This window comes from Leptonychotes weddellii, chromosome 5 (assembly GCF_054177405.1).
Source record: "Leptonychotes weddellii isolate Sample4059 chromosome 5, ASM5417740v2, whole genome shotgun sequence".
NCBI classification, from domain to species: domain Eukaryota; kingdom Metazoa; phylum Chordata; class Mammalia; order Carnivora; family Phocidae; genus Leptonychotes; species Leptonychotes weddellii.
Genome location: NC_138373.1, coordinates 26,364,591 through 26,381,451, shown reverse-complemented (window position 1 = coordinate 26,381,451; position 16,861 = coordinate 26,364,591).

Here is a 16,861-nt window from a genome sequence, read left to right as displayed (position 1 = left end):
AAAAAAGAAATGGAGAAAAGACCTGAAGTCCCCTTTACAAATGATCTAATGTCCATTAAGCACATGGAAAAGCACCGAAAGTAATTATTTATCAGAGAAGAGTAATTTAAAGTCAATGAGCTACCATCTTGCACCCATCAGATGGCTAAATTCAAGATGGTAACCATCACATACTGCTAAGGACATGCAGCCATGCACCTCTCACATGGTCAGTGCAGGTGTGTAAAACGATCCAAGCAGAAACCTTCTCTAGGACCAGAGATCCACTCCAAAAATGAAAATATGTATCCAGAATGGTCGCAGCAACTTTACTTTTAGTAACCCAAACCCGAGAACAACCAGAATGTCCACAAACTGGTAAATACATTACATTCACACACTGCAATACCGTTCAGCAATAAAAAGAATGGATTGCTTGTACCCTGCTCAGTGGGGAGTCTGCTTCTCCCTGCTCCTCACCCAGCTCTTGTCCTAATAAAAAATCTTAAAAAAAAAAAAAAGAATGGATTGCCCATAAATCCAACATGGAAGGACTTCGGCAAACTGGTGTATGGAAAGGGCTGGGCTCCAACCAGGACATACTGTTGGATTCCATCACATGCAACTCCAGAGGAGACAAAACCAACCTACAGAGAAAGAAATCAGGACGGTGGCAGCCACTTGGGCAGGGGGGGGGGAGGCAGGTAGGCAAAGGGCATGGGCCATCTTTGGGGGATGAAGCCATTCTGTAGCTCGATAGGGGTGTGGGTCATACAGATCTATGTGTGGGTCCCTGAACTGGACGCTTGAAGATCTGCGCATTTCCTCGTATGTAGGGGTCTCGGTTTTAAAGACTTTTGATTTGAAAGTAACGATTGTTGCCACTCCTAAAATTTCAGGTTGTCTTGAGCAGAACTTCCTGCACAGAGAGCGCCACACCCTAGAACCCTCATCCCCATCATGACAGGTTACACTTCTTGAGCACGCACTATGTATGAGGCACTATTCTAAATGTTTTAGGTAGATTAACCGCCCAATATGCACAGTGGTCTTCGGAATACTTTCCTTCTATGGACAGAAAAAGCTGACCGACACACTCACACTGATGGCCTCACCTGGGAGTCCCTTAACAAAGGCATTTCAGTTAGTGGCCGTGATCCTGATTCCTGGGGTGACACGGCTTTACTCCTGGCAAGGTGATGCCACACTTTATATTTTGGATCAAGTTCATGAGTGAAAGCTATAGACGTGCAGCTGATCAAGCCTAGACAGAAATCCAGGTTTTCTGGAGCCCATGCTGTGCTGTATCCCTGGGGGGAGGGAGAGGTCAGGACCCCGTGCTTGGTGAGGAAGGCTCCCTCCTGCCTGTGGACCTCAGGGGCCACGTTGGGGGCTGCTGAGTCTTCCCACATCCCTCCCCCCAGCCCATGAGGGATGAACTCTAGCCAGAAGGAATTTAGGAGAACCCTCAAGTCTAGTGACCTTGATACATCAATTTTCCGCTTCTCTCTGGGAACAGATGAATTATGAACAGAGACCTTTGTTTTAAGAGGCATGCCTCTTTGAAACTGCACTTCACCTAAGACCCCTGTTTATTTTTATTTATTTTTTAAAGATTTTATGTATTTGACAAAGCGAGAGAGCACAAGCAGGGGGAGCAGGAGACGGAGGGGGAGAAGCAGGCTCCCTGCTGATGCGGGGCTCGATCCCAGGACCCCGGGATCATGACTTGAGCTGAAGACAGACGCTTAACCATCTGAACCACCCAGGTGCCCCAAGACCCCTATTTAGACCACGAAGAATCCCCTTTTGACTAAGGGCTAAGGTGGCTGTGTGGATGACACGAGGGATGAGTGGTCCATCTCCAGCTGTCCCAGCACTTCCTCCCCTTTGTGCTGAGAATCATCAAGGGGACACCAAGTCCAGGCCGAGGAGCTAGCCTTGGTTTTTAGGGGTTCTCGGATGTGTGATAGCTTCGCTCAGAGACCTTCTGCCCTCATTCTCACCCACAAGACTCTGACCTGATCTTGCCCATCTTCCCTGGTTCAACTAATTCATTTTAAACACACACACGCACGTGCTTTTTTAAAACCACTCTACAGGGGATCGAGGGGGACTCAGTAAGTATGTGTCCACAGTCACACAGCTAACGGATCCAACTTCAAACCCAGGGTTGCCAACTGCGCATCTGGTGCTCTTCCCATATGCTCACCATGCATGGGATCTAAGCCAGGAAGACGCCCCAAATATCAACACCACTTAAGAACATGGTATTGCTGACTGAGCCCAAAACATGCCTCCAAGGAATCCACATTAAAATGATCCATTTCATGCATGCCAGGCTGGCAAAATTAAGAAGTCTAATAACAAATTGGGATAGGTTGAAAGATGGTTCCTGACAATCTCCACACCCTCATCCCTGAACAAGGAGTAGCTCCTGTCACATGGCAGGTGTGCGGATGGAATTAAAGCTGATTGGAGATGGGCCCAACGTAATCCCCAGGGTCCTTCAGAGCAGAAGAGGGAGCCAGACGGGGACAGAGAGGCCGGGTGAAGATTCTACCTGCTGGTATGAGCCTTGGAAGAGGGGAGGCCACAAGCCCAGAAATACAGGCCGCTTCTAGAAGCAGGGAAAGGTAACAAAACAAACTCCCCCCGCCCCCCAAGTCTTAAGAACATGGCCCTGCCAGCACCTGGATTTTTACCCAGGTGGGACCTTACTTCAAGCTCCTGAACAACAGAACTGGAAGATACTAAGTTCGTGTAGTTTTAAGCCATTAGGCTGGTGGTAGTTTGTTAGAGTAGCAACAGAACACGAACACCCCCAGGACCTTTCCTGGCACCCTGGTGCTGCGTGCTAGGGGAGTGCAAGACTCCCGAAGTCATGATGGAGAAGGCAGGGTAGAATCAGGGGGACTTGCTGGAGGCGGCAGTGTCTGACCTGGAGCTGGATGTGCAAGCCACGGGAGGGACTCTGCTTTTCAGATCTCGCTGGAGAGCCAAGCCAGCACATGGCGCTTGGAGAAGGGCATGCAGTCGGTTCTCCACAGCAGGAGAGAGCAGTGGGCCTGGGGCAGCGGTGGTGCCCACATCCAGGGTCTTGGACTTTGTTCCCCAGCAGTCGAGAGTGGCTGTGTGTGGGGGGGGTATAGCTGGGTAGTCCTCCGGGTCTTCCAATCTACCTTGGGGAGCCCACCCTGTGGGGAGCGCATGGGAGGGGACACCGGATGCAACCAGACCACACAAGAGGCTGCTGCAGCATCTGAGCAGAAGGGGACAGGCCTGGAGGAGGCTCTGGCAGAGGGGGAGACTCACTGATGGACTGGGCGGGGGGCGGTCACAGTGACCGCTCACCCGGGCGTGGGGTGAGCAGAGGGACGAAAGAGGTAGGCGGGGTCGTGTCGGAGGTACTGAGCACGTCCCTTTGCCCACAACTCTTTTACCATGTCCTACCATGAGTGTCCAACAGCTGCTCCGTCCTCCTTGAAGCTGACGCACGTCCCTGTCCCCAGAGGAACAGTGGACGGGGAACAGGGGTTGTCATTGACCATCTGCTGAGCAGGCCCGGGCGGAAGAGGATGCGTATTAATTAGGAGGGACGCAGGCGAGGGAGAAAATGACCACCATCTGCTCTGGTGCTTTGGGGGGCGGGGGACAAGGACGAGGACATGGAAGTGGTGACCCCAATTTAGTTCCAAATATAGCCGTCTCGAGGTTGGAGCTTCAGGGACCCAGGTGTCCTTGGTGATGCCCTTGGCTGACAGCCTGTGGTCCCCACCTGGAAAGTGGCCCTGGGCCTTCTCGCTGAGCAGGACCCACCTGCCATGGCCCGTCCACACTGGGCGGCTATGGGAAGGGCACCCGGGCAGGGACCTTGACCAAGTAGGGGTATGGTGGTGGGACTGGGAGGCTGCTGGGCTGAAGATGGTATGTACAGGGGAGAGGATCGAAGGCTGAGAAGCTGGTTCCAGGACAAACAGATTCAGGGTGGGGATCCTTCACATTCTGAGCAAGATGGACACCATTTCCAGGTATAGTTGGGGGTGGGGAAGGGCTCATGTAGCTCAAATATGGTGTAAGTTAACCTTAGGAAGACTAAAGGGGTTACAAAAATCCTATGAGGGGAAAAGTTCTATTATGGCCATTTGATAGGTAGGGAAACTGAGGCCCAGGTAGACTGAGAGGTCCAAGGTAGTCTGAACAAGCCTAAACTCAAGTTCTGGTCTGTGGTGCATGCATGCTTGGTTCACCCACCCCTTCCTGGGAGCGGGGCTGAGGTGACGGGTCTATGACCACCCACACGTGCATCCTGTCCCCCAACACTGAGGCCATAGCAATTAATCCCTCTTGGCCCATTTGGTCCATTGAAACTGTTCCAGCTCTGACTGAATGAGCCAATAGCACAAATCCTAGCTCAGAAAGAAACGGTCGTCAGCCAGGGGTTGGCTTTCCCCTGTAAAGGGCCAGTTAGTAAACATTCTAGGTGTCATAGGACAGATCTTCAATACAACTACTCACCTTAGGGGTCTGAGCATGGCTGTGTTAAAATCAAAATTTACTCAACAGGAGGCGGGCCAGATTTGGGCCACAAGTTCAAATTTGCTGACCCCCACACACTATGAACAATTTACTAAAAGACCACTATATAGGCTTGGGGGTAGATATTAGATTCCAAAAAATGAGGTTCACATGCTTCCTCCTTCCTGTAAGACAAGGAACACTCTGTGAAGACAGGAGAATAAGGATATCTATTTTTAAAGTGGGGTCTTCTGAGGATCAGGTATCTTATGTTCATCAGCTGTAATCCTCAAAAACAACTCAGGAAGGTTTTAGCCCCATTTTCCAGGTTAGAAAAAAAGGCTCAGAAGGAAGGTGCCCACAATTACATAGCACTGAGACAGCCCTCCAAGGTCCCTGCTGGCCTGTCAGGGCACAGACCCTCGAGGACAAGGGACACGAGGTAGCCGGGGCTGCCTGCTGAACACGTCAGCCCAGGGAGAAGGTGAGAGAGGGGCAAAAATCAGAAGAGCTTATGCTGAGCCCATATGAAGCCTCTGGAGATGTAGGGAAGTTCTGTAGGGTACTTTGAACTTCCAAACATCGAATAGGGGTTTAAAAAGTAACTAACCTAGATCTTAAGGGGCAAAGAGACTTCCAACTGACTTCAGGGGCCACACCTAACTATTTAAAACTGATAAGGGGGCTGCTTGGTGGAAATGGGAGGGGACAGACCCAGGAAGCTCCTCCAAAAGTCCCTGGCTAGATGGTACTTGGGGTTTGAGTCTTTTAACCTGAAGATGTAATCATTAGGATACCAATTATATCTTAGATGAAAATCACCCTAGAGCCAGGGGGGCGGGATCGTTTCTCTGTCTTTTGGCTAAGATCAGGTGAAGCCGGAGAGGCAGGAAACAAGGAAGATCATGCTCCCAAGAACAGTGTAGACCAGGAGAGGTTAGTTCTGTAACCCAACAAGTACTTGGGTGCTTGTGCCCTTGCCCTCGAGGATGGAGAGACAGGAGCTCCATTTTCTTCCCAAAACTTGCACCACCCCTTGCCTCACCAGAAAGCTTCCTATGGCCACGGTGTTTGGCGTCCACTGTCCAAGGAGAGACTTCAAAGCAGCGTGGAGCTTCAGGAGCAGAGCTGCAAGCACGCTTACTAGTTTCCTCCTGGGGCACCCACATGGGTCATAGCAAGGTGGGGAAATACAGCTTGCACCCTCCGAGAACCCGGATTCTGACCATGCACGCATGAGGCACTGTATGTCCTAGTACCTCTGGATGTGTGAGCCCCACTTTGCCAGGGACATAGCTCCTATCTCCCCATTTCATGGCCAACTTCGCTCACTTCAAGCAGAAAATGACCAAGGACCGTGTGGCCTCTGACAACACAGCTAAGTCACCCAGAACACAGAAGTCACTTTACAATGTATGCGGGAGGCTGTTCAATGGGAGATATTCGACAGGGAAGAACTGGCAGAAAGTGCTAAGTGGTCCAAATGTGACTGGTCTAGTTCTGGCCTGCAAGATGGAGTAAGGACAGCAGCTAGGATCACTAAAAGCAGTCCACATGTGTTGAGCGCATACAGTATGTTACGTATTGTGAGTGAGGGGGCTCCCGCTAGGGCTGCCCTAACCACGTGCCACAGGCTGGGAGGCTTCACAGCAGAAATTTCTCATTGTTCTGGAGGGCTGGAAGCCCAAGACCAAGGACCTTCTGGAGAAGCTGCTCTCCTGGTCTCACCCACAGGCAACCCCTCATGCGTGCTCACCCGGCCCTTCCCTTGTGCGGTGCGCTCCTGGGCACACTTCTTAGGACACTGGGTATACTGATTTGACCCACATCTTCATGACCTCATTTAGGCTGAATTCCCTCCTTAAAGGCCTATCTCCAAATACAGGCACATTGGGAGTTAGGACTTCAACACAGGAATTTGAGTTGGGTTTGGGGGTGGGGGTGGGGACACGGTTTGGTCCGTAGCACATGGATTCACCTACTCATCACTATCTTACAGGGAGATACTATTTTTTTTTACATTTTAGAGACGTGGAACCTGAGGCTTCAGGTATGCATGCAGTGGGTACTTGGTGAGACAAGTCTCAGTTTGTTTTCCCAAAATGGTCCCGTGCTCCTGACCGTGGGATGATCCTGCCTTCCCCGGGCACCAGCACACTTCCTGTAAGTGGACTGCAGGAACGTTCCCCCAGCAACAATACTTTGAATTTTCCGGGCACCTTCCTAAGGGATCTGCCAAGAGGAGAACCAGGAGTTAAACACAGGCTCTGCCTTCCCCTTCGAGTTGTGACCTCTTGAGTAGCTACAGAGCATCCTTAGTTTGCTTCCCGTGTAAACAGGGAGAGGACGCACCAATGCAGGACTGTGGCGAATCAGGGGATGCAGAGCCCTCAATCCATGAGAGGTGCGAAGAGGTTCCGTGGTCAATCCTCCATCTTGGTTTTCAGAAGTTCTTGGCACTGAAGAAGACCTTCAATCTTTCTTGCCCAAAGAGATCCATGCCCAGAGTGTCCCTCATCACAGCAGAGGGGAGTCGAAGAGGTTCAGTGAATCCACCACATGGTGGTCACCAGCAGAGTTGATGTTAGACAGTTCATTTGTCCCACAAAGAACAAAGAGGCCAGAAAGCAAAGGAGACGATGAATAGGGAAGCGAAGAAATTAGAATGGGCCTTAGAACGGATGGCTTTCCCAAGAAACTATTAAAACACAATATCAAGCTGCAATAAGCAGCAGTGTGAGATCAACCTAAGAATTAACCCTCCCATCAATGGAACTGAATTAATAGCTTTAAAATGGGTTGCAGTAGCATTTTGTAAAAGTTAGGACCCATGCAAAAATTCATGCTCTCTCTGTTCAGACTGGTGCTGGGGGTTGCAGCACATGTAGAAAGAACTGGAAATAGCAGAAACAGACACAAAACTACAGATCATTGAATACAAAGTACTTCCTAGAAAATTCTAAGAAGAAATGTACATACCGTTTATAAATGAGAGCAAAGTGGGCAGACAGTAGACACACATAAAAAGATATAATAGGAAATTTAAAAACTGGATAGCAACAAAACTTTATAAAAAAGGTGGTTGAATATAAATCTTTCCTGATTAATAAGAGACTCATTAATGGGATGCTGCAGGTTTATGAAGGAGAAGACTGTTATAAAAATGGAAGTCACTTCTTCCCAAATTTTATAAATGTCATAAACTCCCTTGTCAAAGCCCCAGTAAGATTTTTCATAGAGTTTGACAAGATTACTCCGAAATTCAAAACAAGAGCCGGGACCATTTTGGGAAAACAAACTAAGTGAGACTTGTCTGACCAATTAAAAAAATAAATTACGAAGCCATGGGACACCAGAGCAGAAATTAACATGCCTATGAAGGACAATCTAGACCCAGGTAGAGAAGGCTGTTTATTGTGTGAAAGGAGAGACTTCCCATAAAGACTCTTACATGGTTCGTATTGGGACCATTGGCCGTACATTTAAAAAAATAAACAAACAAAAACAAAACCCACAAAGGTTGGAGCCCTACCTCATGGCCCACAGTAGTAAATTTTAGTAAAAACAAAAGCTATTAAATTATTACAATAAAATATAAGCGAACGTTTGACTTGAGGGTCTTAAAGGCCTTTACAAGTAAGAGGTTTTAAAAGACATGAAAGATGAATGGTAAATGTGAATAATACTAAGACATTAGGGTTCCACATAAGAAAAGCAGAGTTCAGGCCGGCTGGGTGGCACAGTCAGGAGAACGTGCCACTCTTGATTTTGCTCATAATCTCAAGGTTGTGAGATCCAGCCCCCTGCACCTCCCCCCACCCCTGGCATGGGTCAGTGCTGGGCATGGAGCCTGCTTCAGATTCTCTCTCTCCCTCCCTCCTTCAAAAAAGCAAAGTTCAGGGGCACCTGGCTGGCTCAGTCAGTAGGGTGTGTGAATCTGGATCTTTGGGTTTGAGTTCAAGCCTCACATTGGATGTAGACATTGCTTAAAAATAAAACCTTAAGGGGTACCTGGGTGGCTCAGGCGTTTAAGCATCTGCCTTGGGCTCAGGTCATGATCCCAGGGTCCTGGGATCCAGCACCCCATTGGGCTCCCTGCCCAGCACAGTGTCTGCTTCTCCTTCTCCCTCTGTACCTCCCCCCCACCCCTTGCCCCAACTTGCGCTAATAAAATCTTAAAATCTTAAAAAGTTAAAAAAATCAAGTTCAAAGGCAAGCAACTTTCCAGAAGATATTAACACATGTGACATGCTATCTAGAATGATTATACATAGATTCATTTGAGGGGGCAAAAAAGCCTTTTATGTTAAAAGATAAGCCACAAGGAAAGTGGGTAGAGGTGATGAATATGCAACTCAGAGAGGAAATACAAGTACCCAGGGATCATATGAAGAGGGGGTCAACCTACTTGGCCATCAGAGAAATGCAAATTGAAACAATGAAATAATACTTCTACCTACTAAATTGCCCAAACCTGAAATACAGTACTTCCACACATGGCTGGTCGTCAATTGCCAGAACCATTCCGGAGACCATATTGGCAGTATCCTACATGCCTACCTGGGATGGAGCAATTCTACTTTTCACCGTCCTCCCCCAGGGGAAAAGCATTTGCCCGAGTTGGCAAGAAAGCCTGAACACGGTGTTCATCATGTTGTGCGTAAAAGCAAAATCAGAAGACAACCCAAATGCCCAGTGCTCGGTGAACAGCTGGATAAACCTCGGGGTATCTGTACGATCATCTACTGTGCAGCAGTTGGAAAGAAGGAAATTAAGTGTATTGGTAGACCTCTGATACAAGTGGTAAAAAAAAAAAAATTGAACTATACATTCGTGATGGTATTGTTGACCCCAAAACCAGAAACTGTCCTTTTTAAGGGTATGGATATTCATGTGCAGAAAAATGTCTGGAAAGGCATACACTTAACCAGGGACAGAGGAGGGAAAAGGAGGCAGGTCTGGATGGTGGCTAGTGGTCAGAGAGAACTTTCTAACATCTAGGTTGTAAAGAATGTAGTTGTCTAAAAGGACTGAGAAGAACTCACACTTGGTCAGTAAATGTAAGACCTTGACAAGGATCTCCAGAAGGAGCTACTTGCATCCTAAGAGAATGGGCAAGGGATGGGAATAGGGAACCCGACTTGGAGATGCACGAGGTTGGGTCTGCCTCACTCCAATAAAGCAATGTCAGGAGTAAAGCATTCTGCTTGATCAAGTTTGTGATCTAAGAAAGTGGCATTTCTTCTGGTCCCCAGGGACACAGCATGTGGTCAGTTATAAAAATCAGCATTTCCATACTCAAGTCCCAACCCCACTACTCCTAAACTGGGGATCTTTGGGCGAGCCATTCGATATCACGGAGTCTATGATTTCTATACACAGGAAAAGGGCATGCCATGCTACCCACTCTTTCTACTGATGGAGTCAGACACAAAACATAAGCAGGAGTGCTCTAAAGGCTATAAAAAATTAAATATCTACAATGGTGATTCTTTCCCCAACACACACACACACACACACACTCGCAGGATAATGTACATATTGAGTAATTAAAGACACGGTTAAAATAGTTTTCCCCCAAATTTCTCATCCATTCAATACCTCACACCACATTCTCAAATAAAGTCCAGATGAAATAATCCAATCACATCAAAACGAAACCATAAAAAAGACCCAAATCCAAACAGTATCATTCCTAGACAGGAAAGGGTTCGATCACACAATATTTGGTCAAACAAAAATTTTAAACTTCTTTACATCAAGTACTGTAAGCAAAAATAAGGCAGGCAACAAACCTCAAAAGCAAAAGACGGCATTTAGTACAGAAAGACCTTCCATAAACCAGTGTGAAAAACACAAATTCTCTAATAGGAAAGTAGGTGCCAGAATTCTAAGCCAACAAACCCAAGAAAATGAAAACTCAAAGAAAAACAAAAAAGAAAACAAATGAGATACTTTTTTGGCTACCATATTGGCCCAAATCAAAATACCAAGAACACTTAATGCTGCCAGCGATCGAGCAGGACAGACCCCCCAGGACAAGGCCATTGAGCCAATGCCTATCCTCCAGACACGTGATTTAACACTTTCCAGGATCTGTGATAGAGGCAAAAATAACCAAGTGAAATTTTAATATCTTTAACCCAATATATCAGAAGTGTTATTTTAACTCGCTATAAAATTAAGCTACGTTCCTTTTTTTGGAAAGGTAGTACTTCTTTGAAATTTGGTATTTTGGACTTACACCATCTCTCAATCCAGATGCTAAACTTTTGTTGGAAGGGTTTTAAGTTTCCTAAGATTTTCCGTCGAAAGGAAGAGATTCGCATACCCACTTTGCCCCCAGTGTATTAAAGTTTTCCAGGAACTGAATCGAGTATCAGGCTTTAAAGTTCATTCTAGAGGAATTAAAATTCAAACCGTTCCTTGGCCCCACTAGCCCCATTTCAAGTGCCTGAGCACCAGCCACGGCTGGTGGCGGCCGTCCTGGGCAGCATAGTTCTGGAGTTCGGGAATAAGTCTGCCTGACTAGCTTCCTGTCCCTGCAGTTGGGAGAGGCAGCTCTTGGCTCAGACTCCTGAAACTGGACACAGGGACTTGGAACACTAGCCTTCAAGTATTTCAAGACATCCCCTCCTATACAGGTACCTTCCAATCCCCGGACAGGACAGAGTCATCCCATTGTTCTTATCTGTACCAGCCGGGATGGGTTTTCTAGGAGGCCCCCAGCCCCGTCCTCAAGTGGTGGGCACATCTTAAGTTCTCAGGCTATAAATGGTCAATAATGACAGGAATAAGAAGGCTAATACAAAGCAGTAGGTCCCATCTGTTGAGCAGTCCATGGTACCAAATGCCTTCCATTTTTCAATAGTCTGCATACCTCCAGTTTACAGACAGGAAGCAGGCTCCCCGCAAGAAAGCAGTGTGTTCAGGTCACACTGTATGAGCCTATTAGCAGAGCCACCGATTGTTGGGACGAGAGCTCACGGCCCCCAACCCTTCCCAGGCCGTTCCCTACTCTGCGTGAAGGCTCCCTCCCCCAGTCACCAGCAGGGGCTCCCAACGGTCCTTGCAGGATGGGGGATGTTGGGATCCCCTAGGGGCATGGCTTCTTTCCAGAACATCATTAAGCCAACACAAAGAAGGGAACCACCACGAGACAACCTATTCTGTGCTGGGCACTATTCCAAACCCTTACCAAACAATTCTCGCAGCAACTTGTGAAGGACGAGTGGTCCTTTCTACTATTTTACAGAGAACCGACTTGCCCAAGGGCACACAAGAGGCAGGAGGGCTGGGATTTCACTGCGGAACGTGCGCCCCACACTCTCCCCAGACGACTAGTGCTGTATGGGCAAGACCACCAGGGACAGAGTTCCCCCCATAACTCAGTGCCCCGCTCTGAGATGACCTAATACCCGTCTCAGGGGGCTGCAGTCAGGGCTGAGGAAGACCTACAATGTGTCCGACAAAAGCATTCTCATCAGTTCCATGTGTGTCCTACATACCATGGGACATTGTGAAGTCCAGCGTGTTGGGGGTGGATCATCGGACACCCACTACGCGATAGCTCTGTGCTAAGCATTCAGCCATATTTTACATCGAAGACTCGTATGTCTGCAGGCTAGGGGCTAACACCTGCAGGCCTTAGAAAACAAAGGTATGAAGGCAAAGAGACGCATCTAAGACAACAAAGCAAGTTGACGGCAGAGTCGGGGTACGAAGCCACATCCCGTAAGCCGGGTTCCCTCTGCAGGGGCATTCTTTGGGTAAGCATCATCTACCGGACACTGGGGGTCAGGCACGGATGAGGCACACAGGACCCAGAAAGGAGTAGGACCAGTGTCGTGCATGGTTCCAAGTGTTCAGCCCCCAGTGGGGAGAGGGGGGAAGGGTGGTCTTCCACGGAGCCCACGTTTCCATCTGCCACCCCCCTCACCTGCAATTTCCCGGGCCCTCCAGAGTTAGGTGGCTGGGACACGGTCACCGGTCACAGCCTGTAAGCGCTCCGTGGCAGTGAGGGGGGCCCTCTCCAGGGGGAGGCAAGACACTCTGCTCTTCCCGGTCACAGACCAAGCTGGTAACCAGCCTGGATCCTGAGCCACCCGCTCGTGGAGACGGAACGCTCAGGAAAGCCTCTCGGCAGAGTCGCCAGAGCAGAAGGCTGGAGGGGAATGGGGAGCTCTGGGCACAGGGACAACCGGCCGGAGGCAGACATTCCAGAGTGGCTTTGCGACCCGGTAAGGGGCAGAGAGGAGTGAAGGAGAGTGAATCCCGTCCGAGATACAGGCTCGGGCTGCTACCGTGCGGAAGTCTGCAGAGTCCTGAGCATGGGAGGAACATTATGCTCTTCGGGCTTCCAGAGACTCTCCGGTGACAGGACTGCTCAGCCAAGGGTGGCGGGGGGGTGGGGGGCTCTGGGGGACATCTGACAATGGCTGGGGACACCGGTCCTAACTCGGGGGATGCTACATCTACATGTTTCTAGTGGTGAGGCTGGGGATGTTGCTCCATGTCCCGTGGTGCCCAGGACAGCCCCAGAGCAGAGGACGATCCAGCCCCAAGCACTGTCAGGGTTTGCTAGAGAAGACACTGCAGAAACACGGCAGGGGCAGCCTGGCTAGGCTACTGAATAATTCAGATTAAGTGGTGGCTTGGACCCGGGTGGCAAGAAACTGGATTTTGGATGCTCTTAGAAGGAACCGCGGACAGGATTTCTGGAAAACTGGAAGTGGAACGAGAGGGAGAAGTCAAGGACAACATCAAGGCTCACAGAGCAACAGAAGAGGCTTTTGTATGGTAAAAGTGTTAGTTGAGCACCTAGTACGTGACTGGGAAACCGGCATTAAAAATCCCTGCCCTCATTGACACTTAGCACTGAGTGGAAGGAAAGGCGGCGGAGAAGCCAAAAAACAGTCATTTCTGGTAGCGATACCACCCTCTTATTGCAGTTTGAGAGAGACCTTGATCGAGGGTGGCTGGGGAAGCTTCTCCAGGGAGCAGACCTCTGAACTCCAGGCAGCCGGGAGACCTGGGGTGAAGACGTGCCAGGCAGGGCGTACTGTGGATGCAAAGGCCCGGAGGCAGGAGTGTGCACCTGTTTGCCGAGCTGCAGGAAGACCAGTGGGGCTGGAGCGAGGGAGTGGAGGAAGCGGAGGAAGAGGGACCGGGACAGGTAGGAAGAGGTGCAGAATCTAGGGGTTCTGCGGCCATGTGAGAGTTCAGATTTCATTTTCAGTGCACCTGGCTGCCATTTGAGGGCTCACTGCTTCAAGGTCTCTAAGCTGCCAAGGGGGAAGGGACCAAGTGCAGAGACCCCTGGGAGGCTGTGCAGATGTTAGGAGAGGGGATGCTCTCCCCGCCCCTGAGCCTGGGAGGCAGATGAGCTTGCAGAGCTGGAGAAAATAAGATTCTGGCAGCTGGGCTGGGGCCCTGAGCCTCCAGGGACCCAGGCCTCCTCTGCACCCTTGCTGGGATCACATGGCACTGAATAAATACCGACAATCCCCAGCCACAGCGCCCTGCTGTAGGTGGCTCAGGAGGCCAGTGTTGGGTCCTGGCCACCAGTTGCCAGTCAACTCTGACTTCCAACAGCCAAGGTGCTTTGGTGGGACATCCCCAGAGCTGCACCAGGGGGCTGCTCCGGACCCCAGCAGCCCGTCCTCCAGCTTGGATAGAAAACAACAGCTGTACGTGCAGCTTAGTTGAAAGCGTACAGAGTGCCTGGCCCATAGCAGGTGCCCGGGAAATTGGCGGGATCATGTGGGGGGTGTGGAATTGGGTAGCAGGTGTACGTCCTGCCCAGCCACTTGCAATTCATCAACTCGAGGCCAGAATGTGTTGGGATGGGACACAATCAGCATGCTGGGGTCACCAGAGCCAGGACACCCGGGCCAGGGCCTCACTGTGGGGCTCGGGCAGCTCCTTTTATGTTTGCTGAACCTCTGTTCTCAGCTACAAAGTGGGAGGAACACGGCGACGACCTGCCGGGTTGAGGAGCACGCTCGAGCAGGGAACACAAAGAAGCTTTGGCATCGGGCTGAAGCAAAGACGGGGGTGGGGGCACGGCGAGCTGTGTTTAAAAGGCGGGACGTACACTACGGGGGGAGACCCACTGCCCGCCGTAAGCCAGCAGCAGGGGGCATCTTCCCAGCCATCTACACACGCCACATAGACAGTCTCCCTTCGGGCAAGGCCACGGGCCAACGGAGGGTGGGCGTGGGACTAACGACCCTGCGCTTGCTGCTTCCACTACCTGCTGCTCCCCAGCTAACAGCACGGAGGACTGGCTGTCGGTAGATAAACTTCTCACACACCTCCGTCCCTGGCAAGGGCCCCTTCCAAGACCCAGTCACTGATTTCGTATCCATGTGTTTTTTTTTCCCTTGTAAGTGTCAGGGATTTCCGAAAGAGACCTGGCAGATTGGGTCAACTTCAGGCCCTGCAGCGCCTCCCCCTGCTGCCGTCTGGACAGGCAGGGGAACATTACCTGGGCACAGACATTTCAGTTGCTCAGTAGCCACGACGGTGCTTCTCAGACTTCCCCGGGCATCAGCATCCCGAGGAGTCATTACTAAAATCCAGTGGATTAAAACCCACCCTCAGTGTTGGAGGCAGATGTGGGCAGAGCCCAAGGATGTGTATTTCCACAAACTCCCAGGGGACGCTGCTGCGGGTCCAGGGTCACAATGCGAGAACCCCAGCTCTAGGAGCGTTCTTCCTACCTCCACTAATGACCCTAATTCCCCAACTTCACTTAGCTAGAGAAGTTCCCTCAGACCGTAATCATCCTTGACCTCTGTCTCCAAGGGGCTAAGCCCTGCTTGTCCACCTCCTTCCAGGAAGCCCTCCCTGACTGCCCAGGCTTGGGCTTGGGGCCCCTTCTCTGGGTAACCCTAATCCTGGCCTTGTTTCCCAGCTATAATAGGGTAATGGTCAGTTACTTCACAGCTGCCCATTGCCAGATCTTCATCCAGCCTCCCGTGCCCGGTCCTTCCTCCCTCACCTAGTGGTACTGTCCGTCCCTGCAGCCCTCACAGGGGCTCCTATGCATGCTGCCCTGTTCCCCAGACAGCCCAGCCTCCGTCCCCTTGGCCATTCCGCCTCCACCCTTATCCCACAGCGCTCAGCTTCCCCCCACTAGCCCCTTCCCCGAACTCCAACAGCAAAGGGGACTCCCCGGAGTTGAGCGAAGCCTCAGAGGCCTGGGCCAAGGCTGGTCTAAGGCTGACAGAAGAAGAAAGATGCCGCTCATCTCTCTGGCTCCCAGGACATCATCGAGGACCTGCAGAAGAGCTGGCTCTGGGGAGTGTGCGGGCAACAGAGGGGCCTTAAGGCCAAGCGGATTAACTTGGGCCACAGCTGACGGCCCTCCGGCAGAGCCTCATGTAGATTCACTGCAGGCCCCTCGGGCCCCAGGGGGGAGCCTCGATCTCCAGCATCTGGTCAGACTCACCCAAGGCGGCCCCACCCGAGACCCATGAGTCACAGCTGACATGGGTGGGGGCCTGGGGATCTGCTTTTCACAAGCAAACTCTGGCAGGTAACCGCACGTACGTACACACACACACTCACTCACTCACTCACGATGGAAAATCTGAGGATCCCTGCTCCGGGATCTGGATGCCTAGATGTGTATTTTCAAGGCTTCTTTATTATCAGGGCATCTGAGGGGCCTCAGCTGTGCGGGGTCTACTTCTTTCTTCAGGTTTTGTTTACTTGCGTTCTCTTAATGAGCCGAGGTACTAACAGCCCTCAGTTCTCACTATGAGCCGGACAATTTACAGACAAGGAAGCAAAGCTTTATGATTACAAATTACCCCATTTAAAAATATCATCTTCCCCACCCTGTTTATTCATGTCTTGCGCAGCCATTTAAGGCACTGAGAAACCATAAAAATACATTACAAATTATAAACATAAAAATGATAATCGCCTGTAATCCCCCCAGCGACAGATACCAACACCCGTTGACATTGTGATACGTTCCAGCCAGTGCTTTTTCTATACATATATTTAGCACAATTGGGAGCTCATCAAATGTTTTTTTTCAAGATTTACTTATTTATTTTACAGAGAGAGAAAGAGAGCGAGAGAGCACATGACCGGGGGAGGGGCAGAGGGAGAGAATCTCAAGCAGACTTCTCACTGAGCGCAGAGCCCAATACGGTGCTTGATCCCAGGACCCCGAGATTCATGACCTGAGCGAAATCAAGAGTTCTACACTTAACTGAGCCACCCAGGTGCCCCTAGTTTTTCTGTTTTTAAAAAAGCTCATATGGTGAGCACTGTGAATTGTGAGACTGATGAATCACAGACCTGTACCTCTGAAACAAATAATACATTATATGTAAAAAAAAAAAAA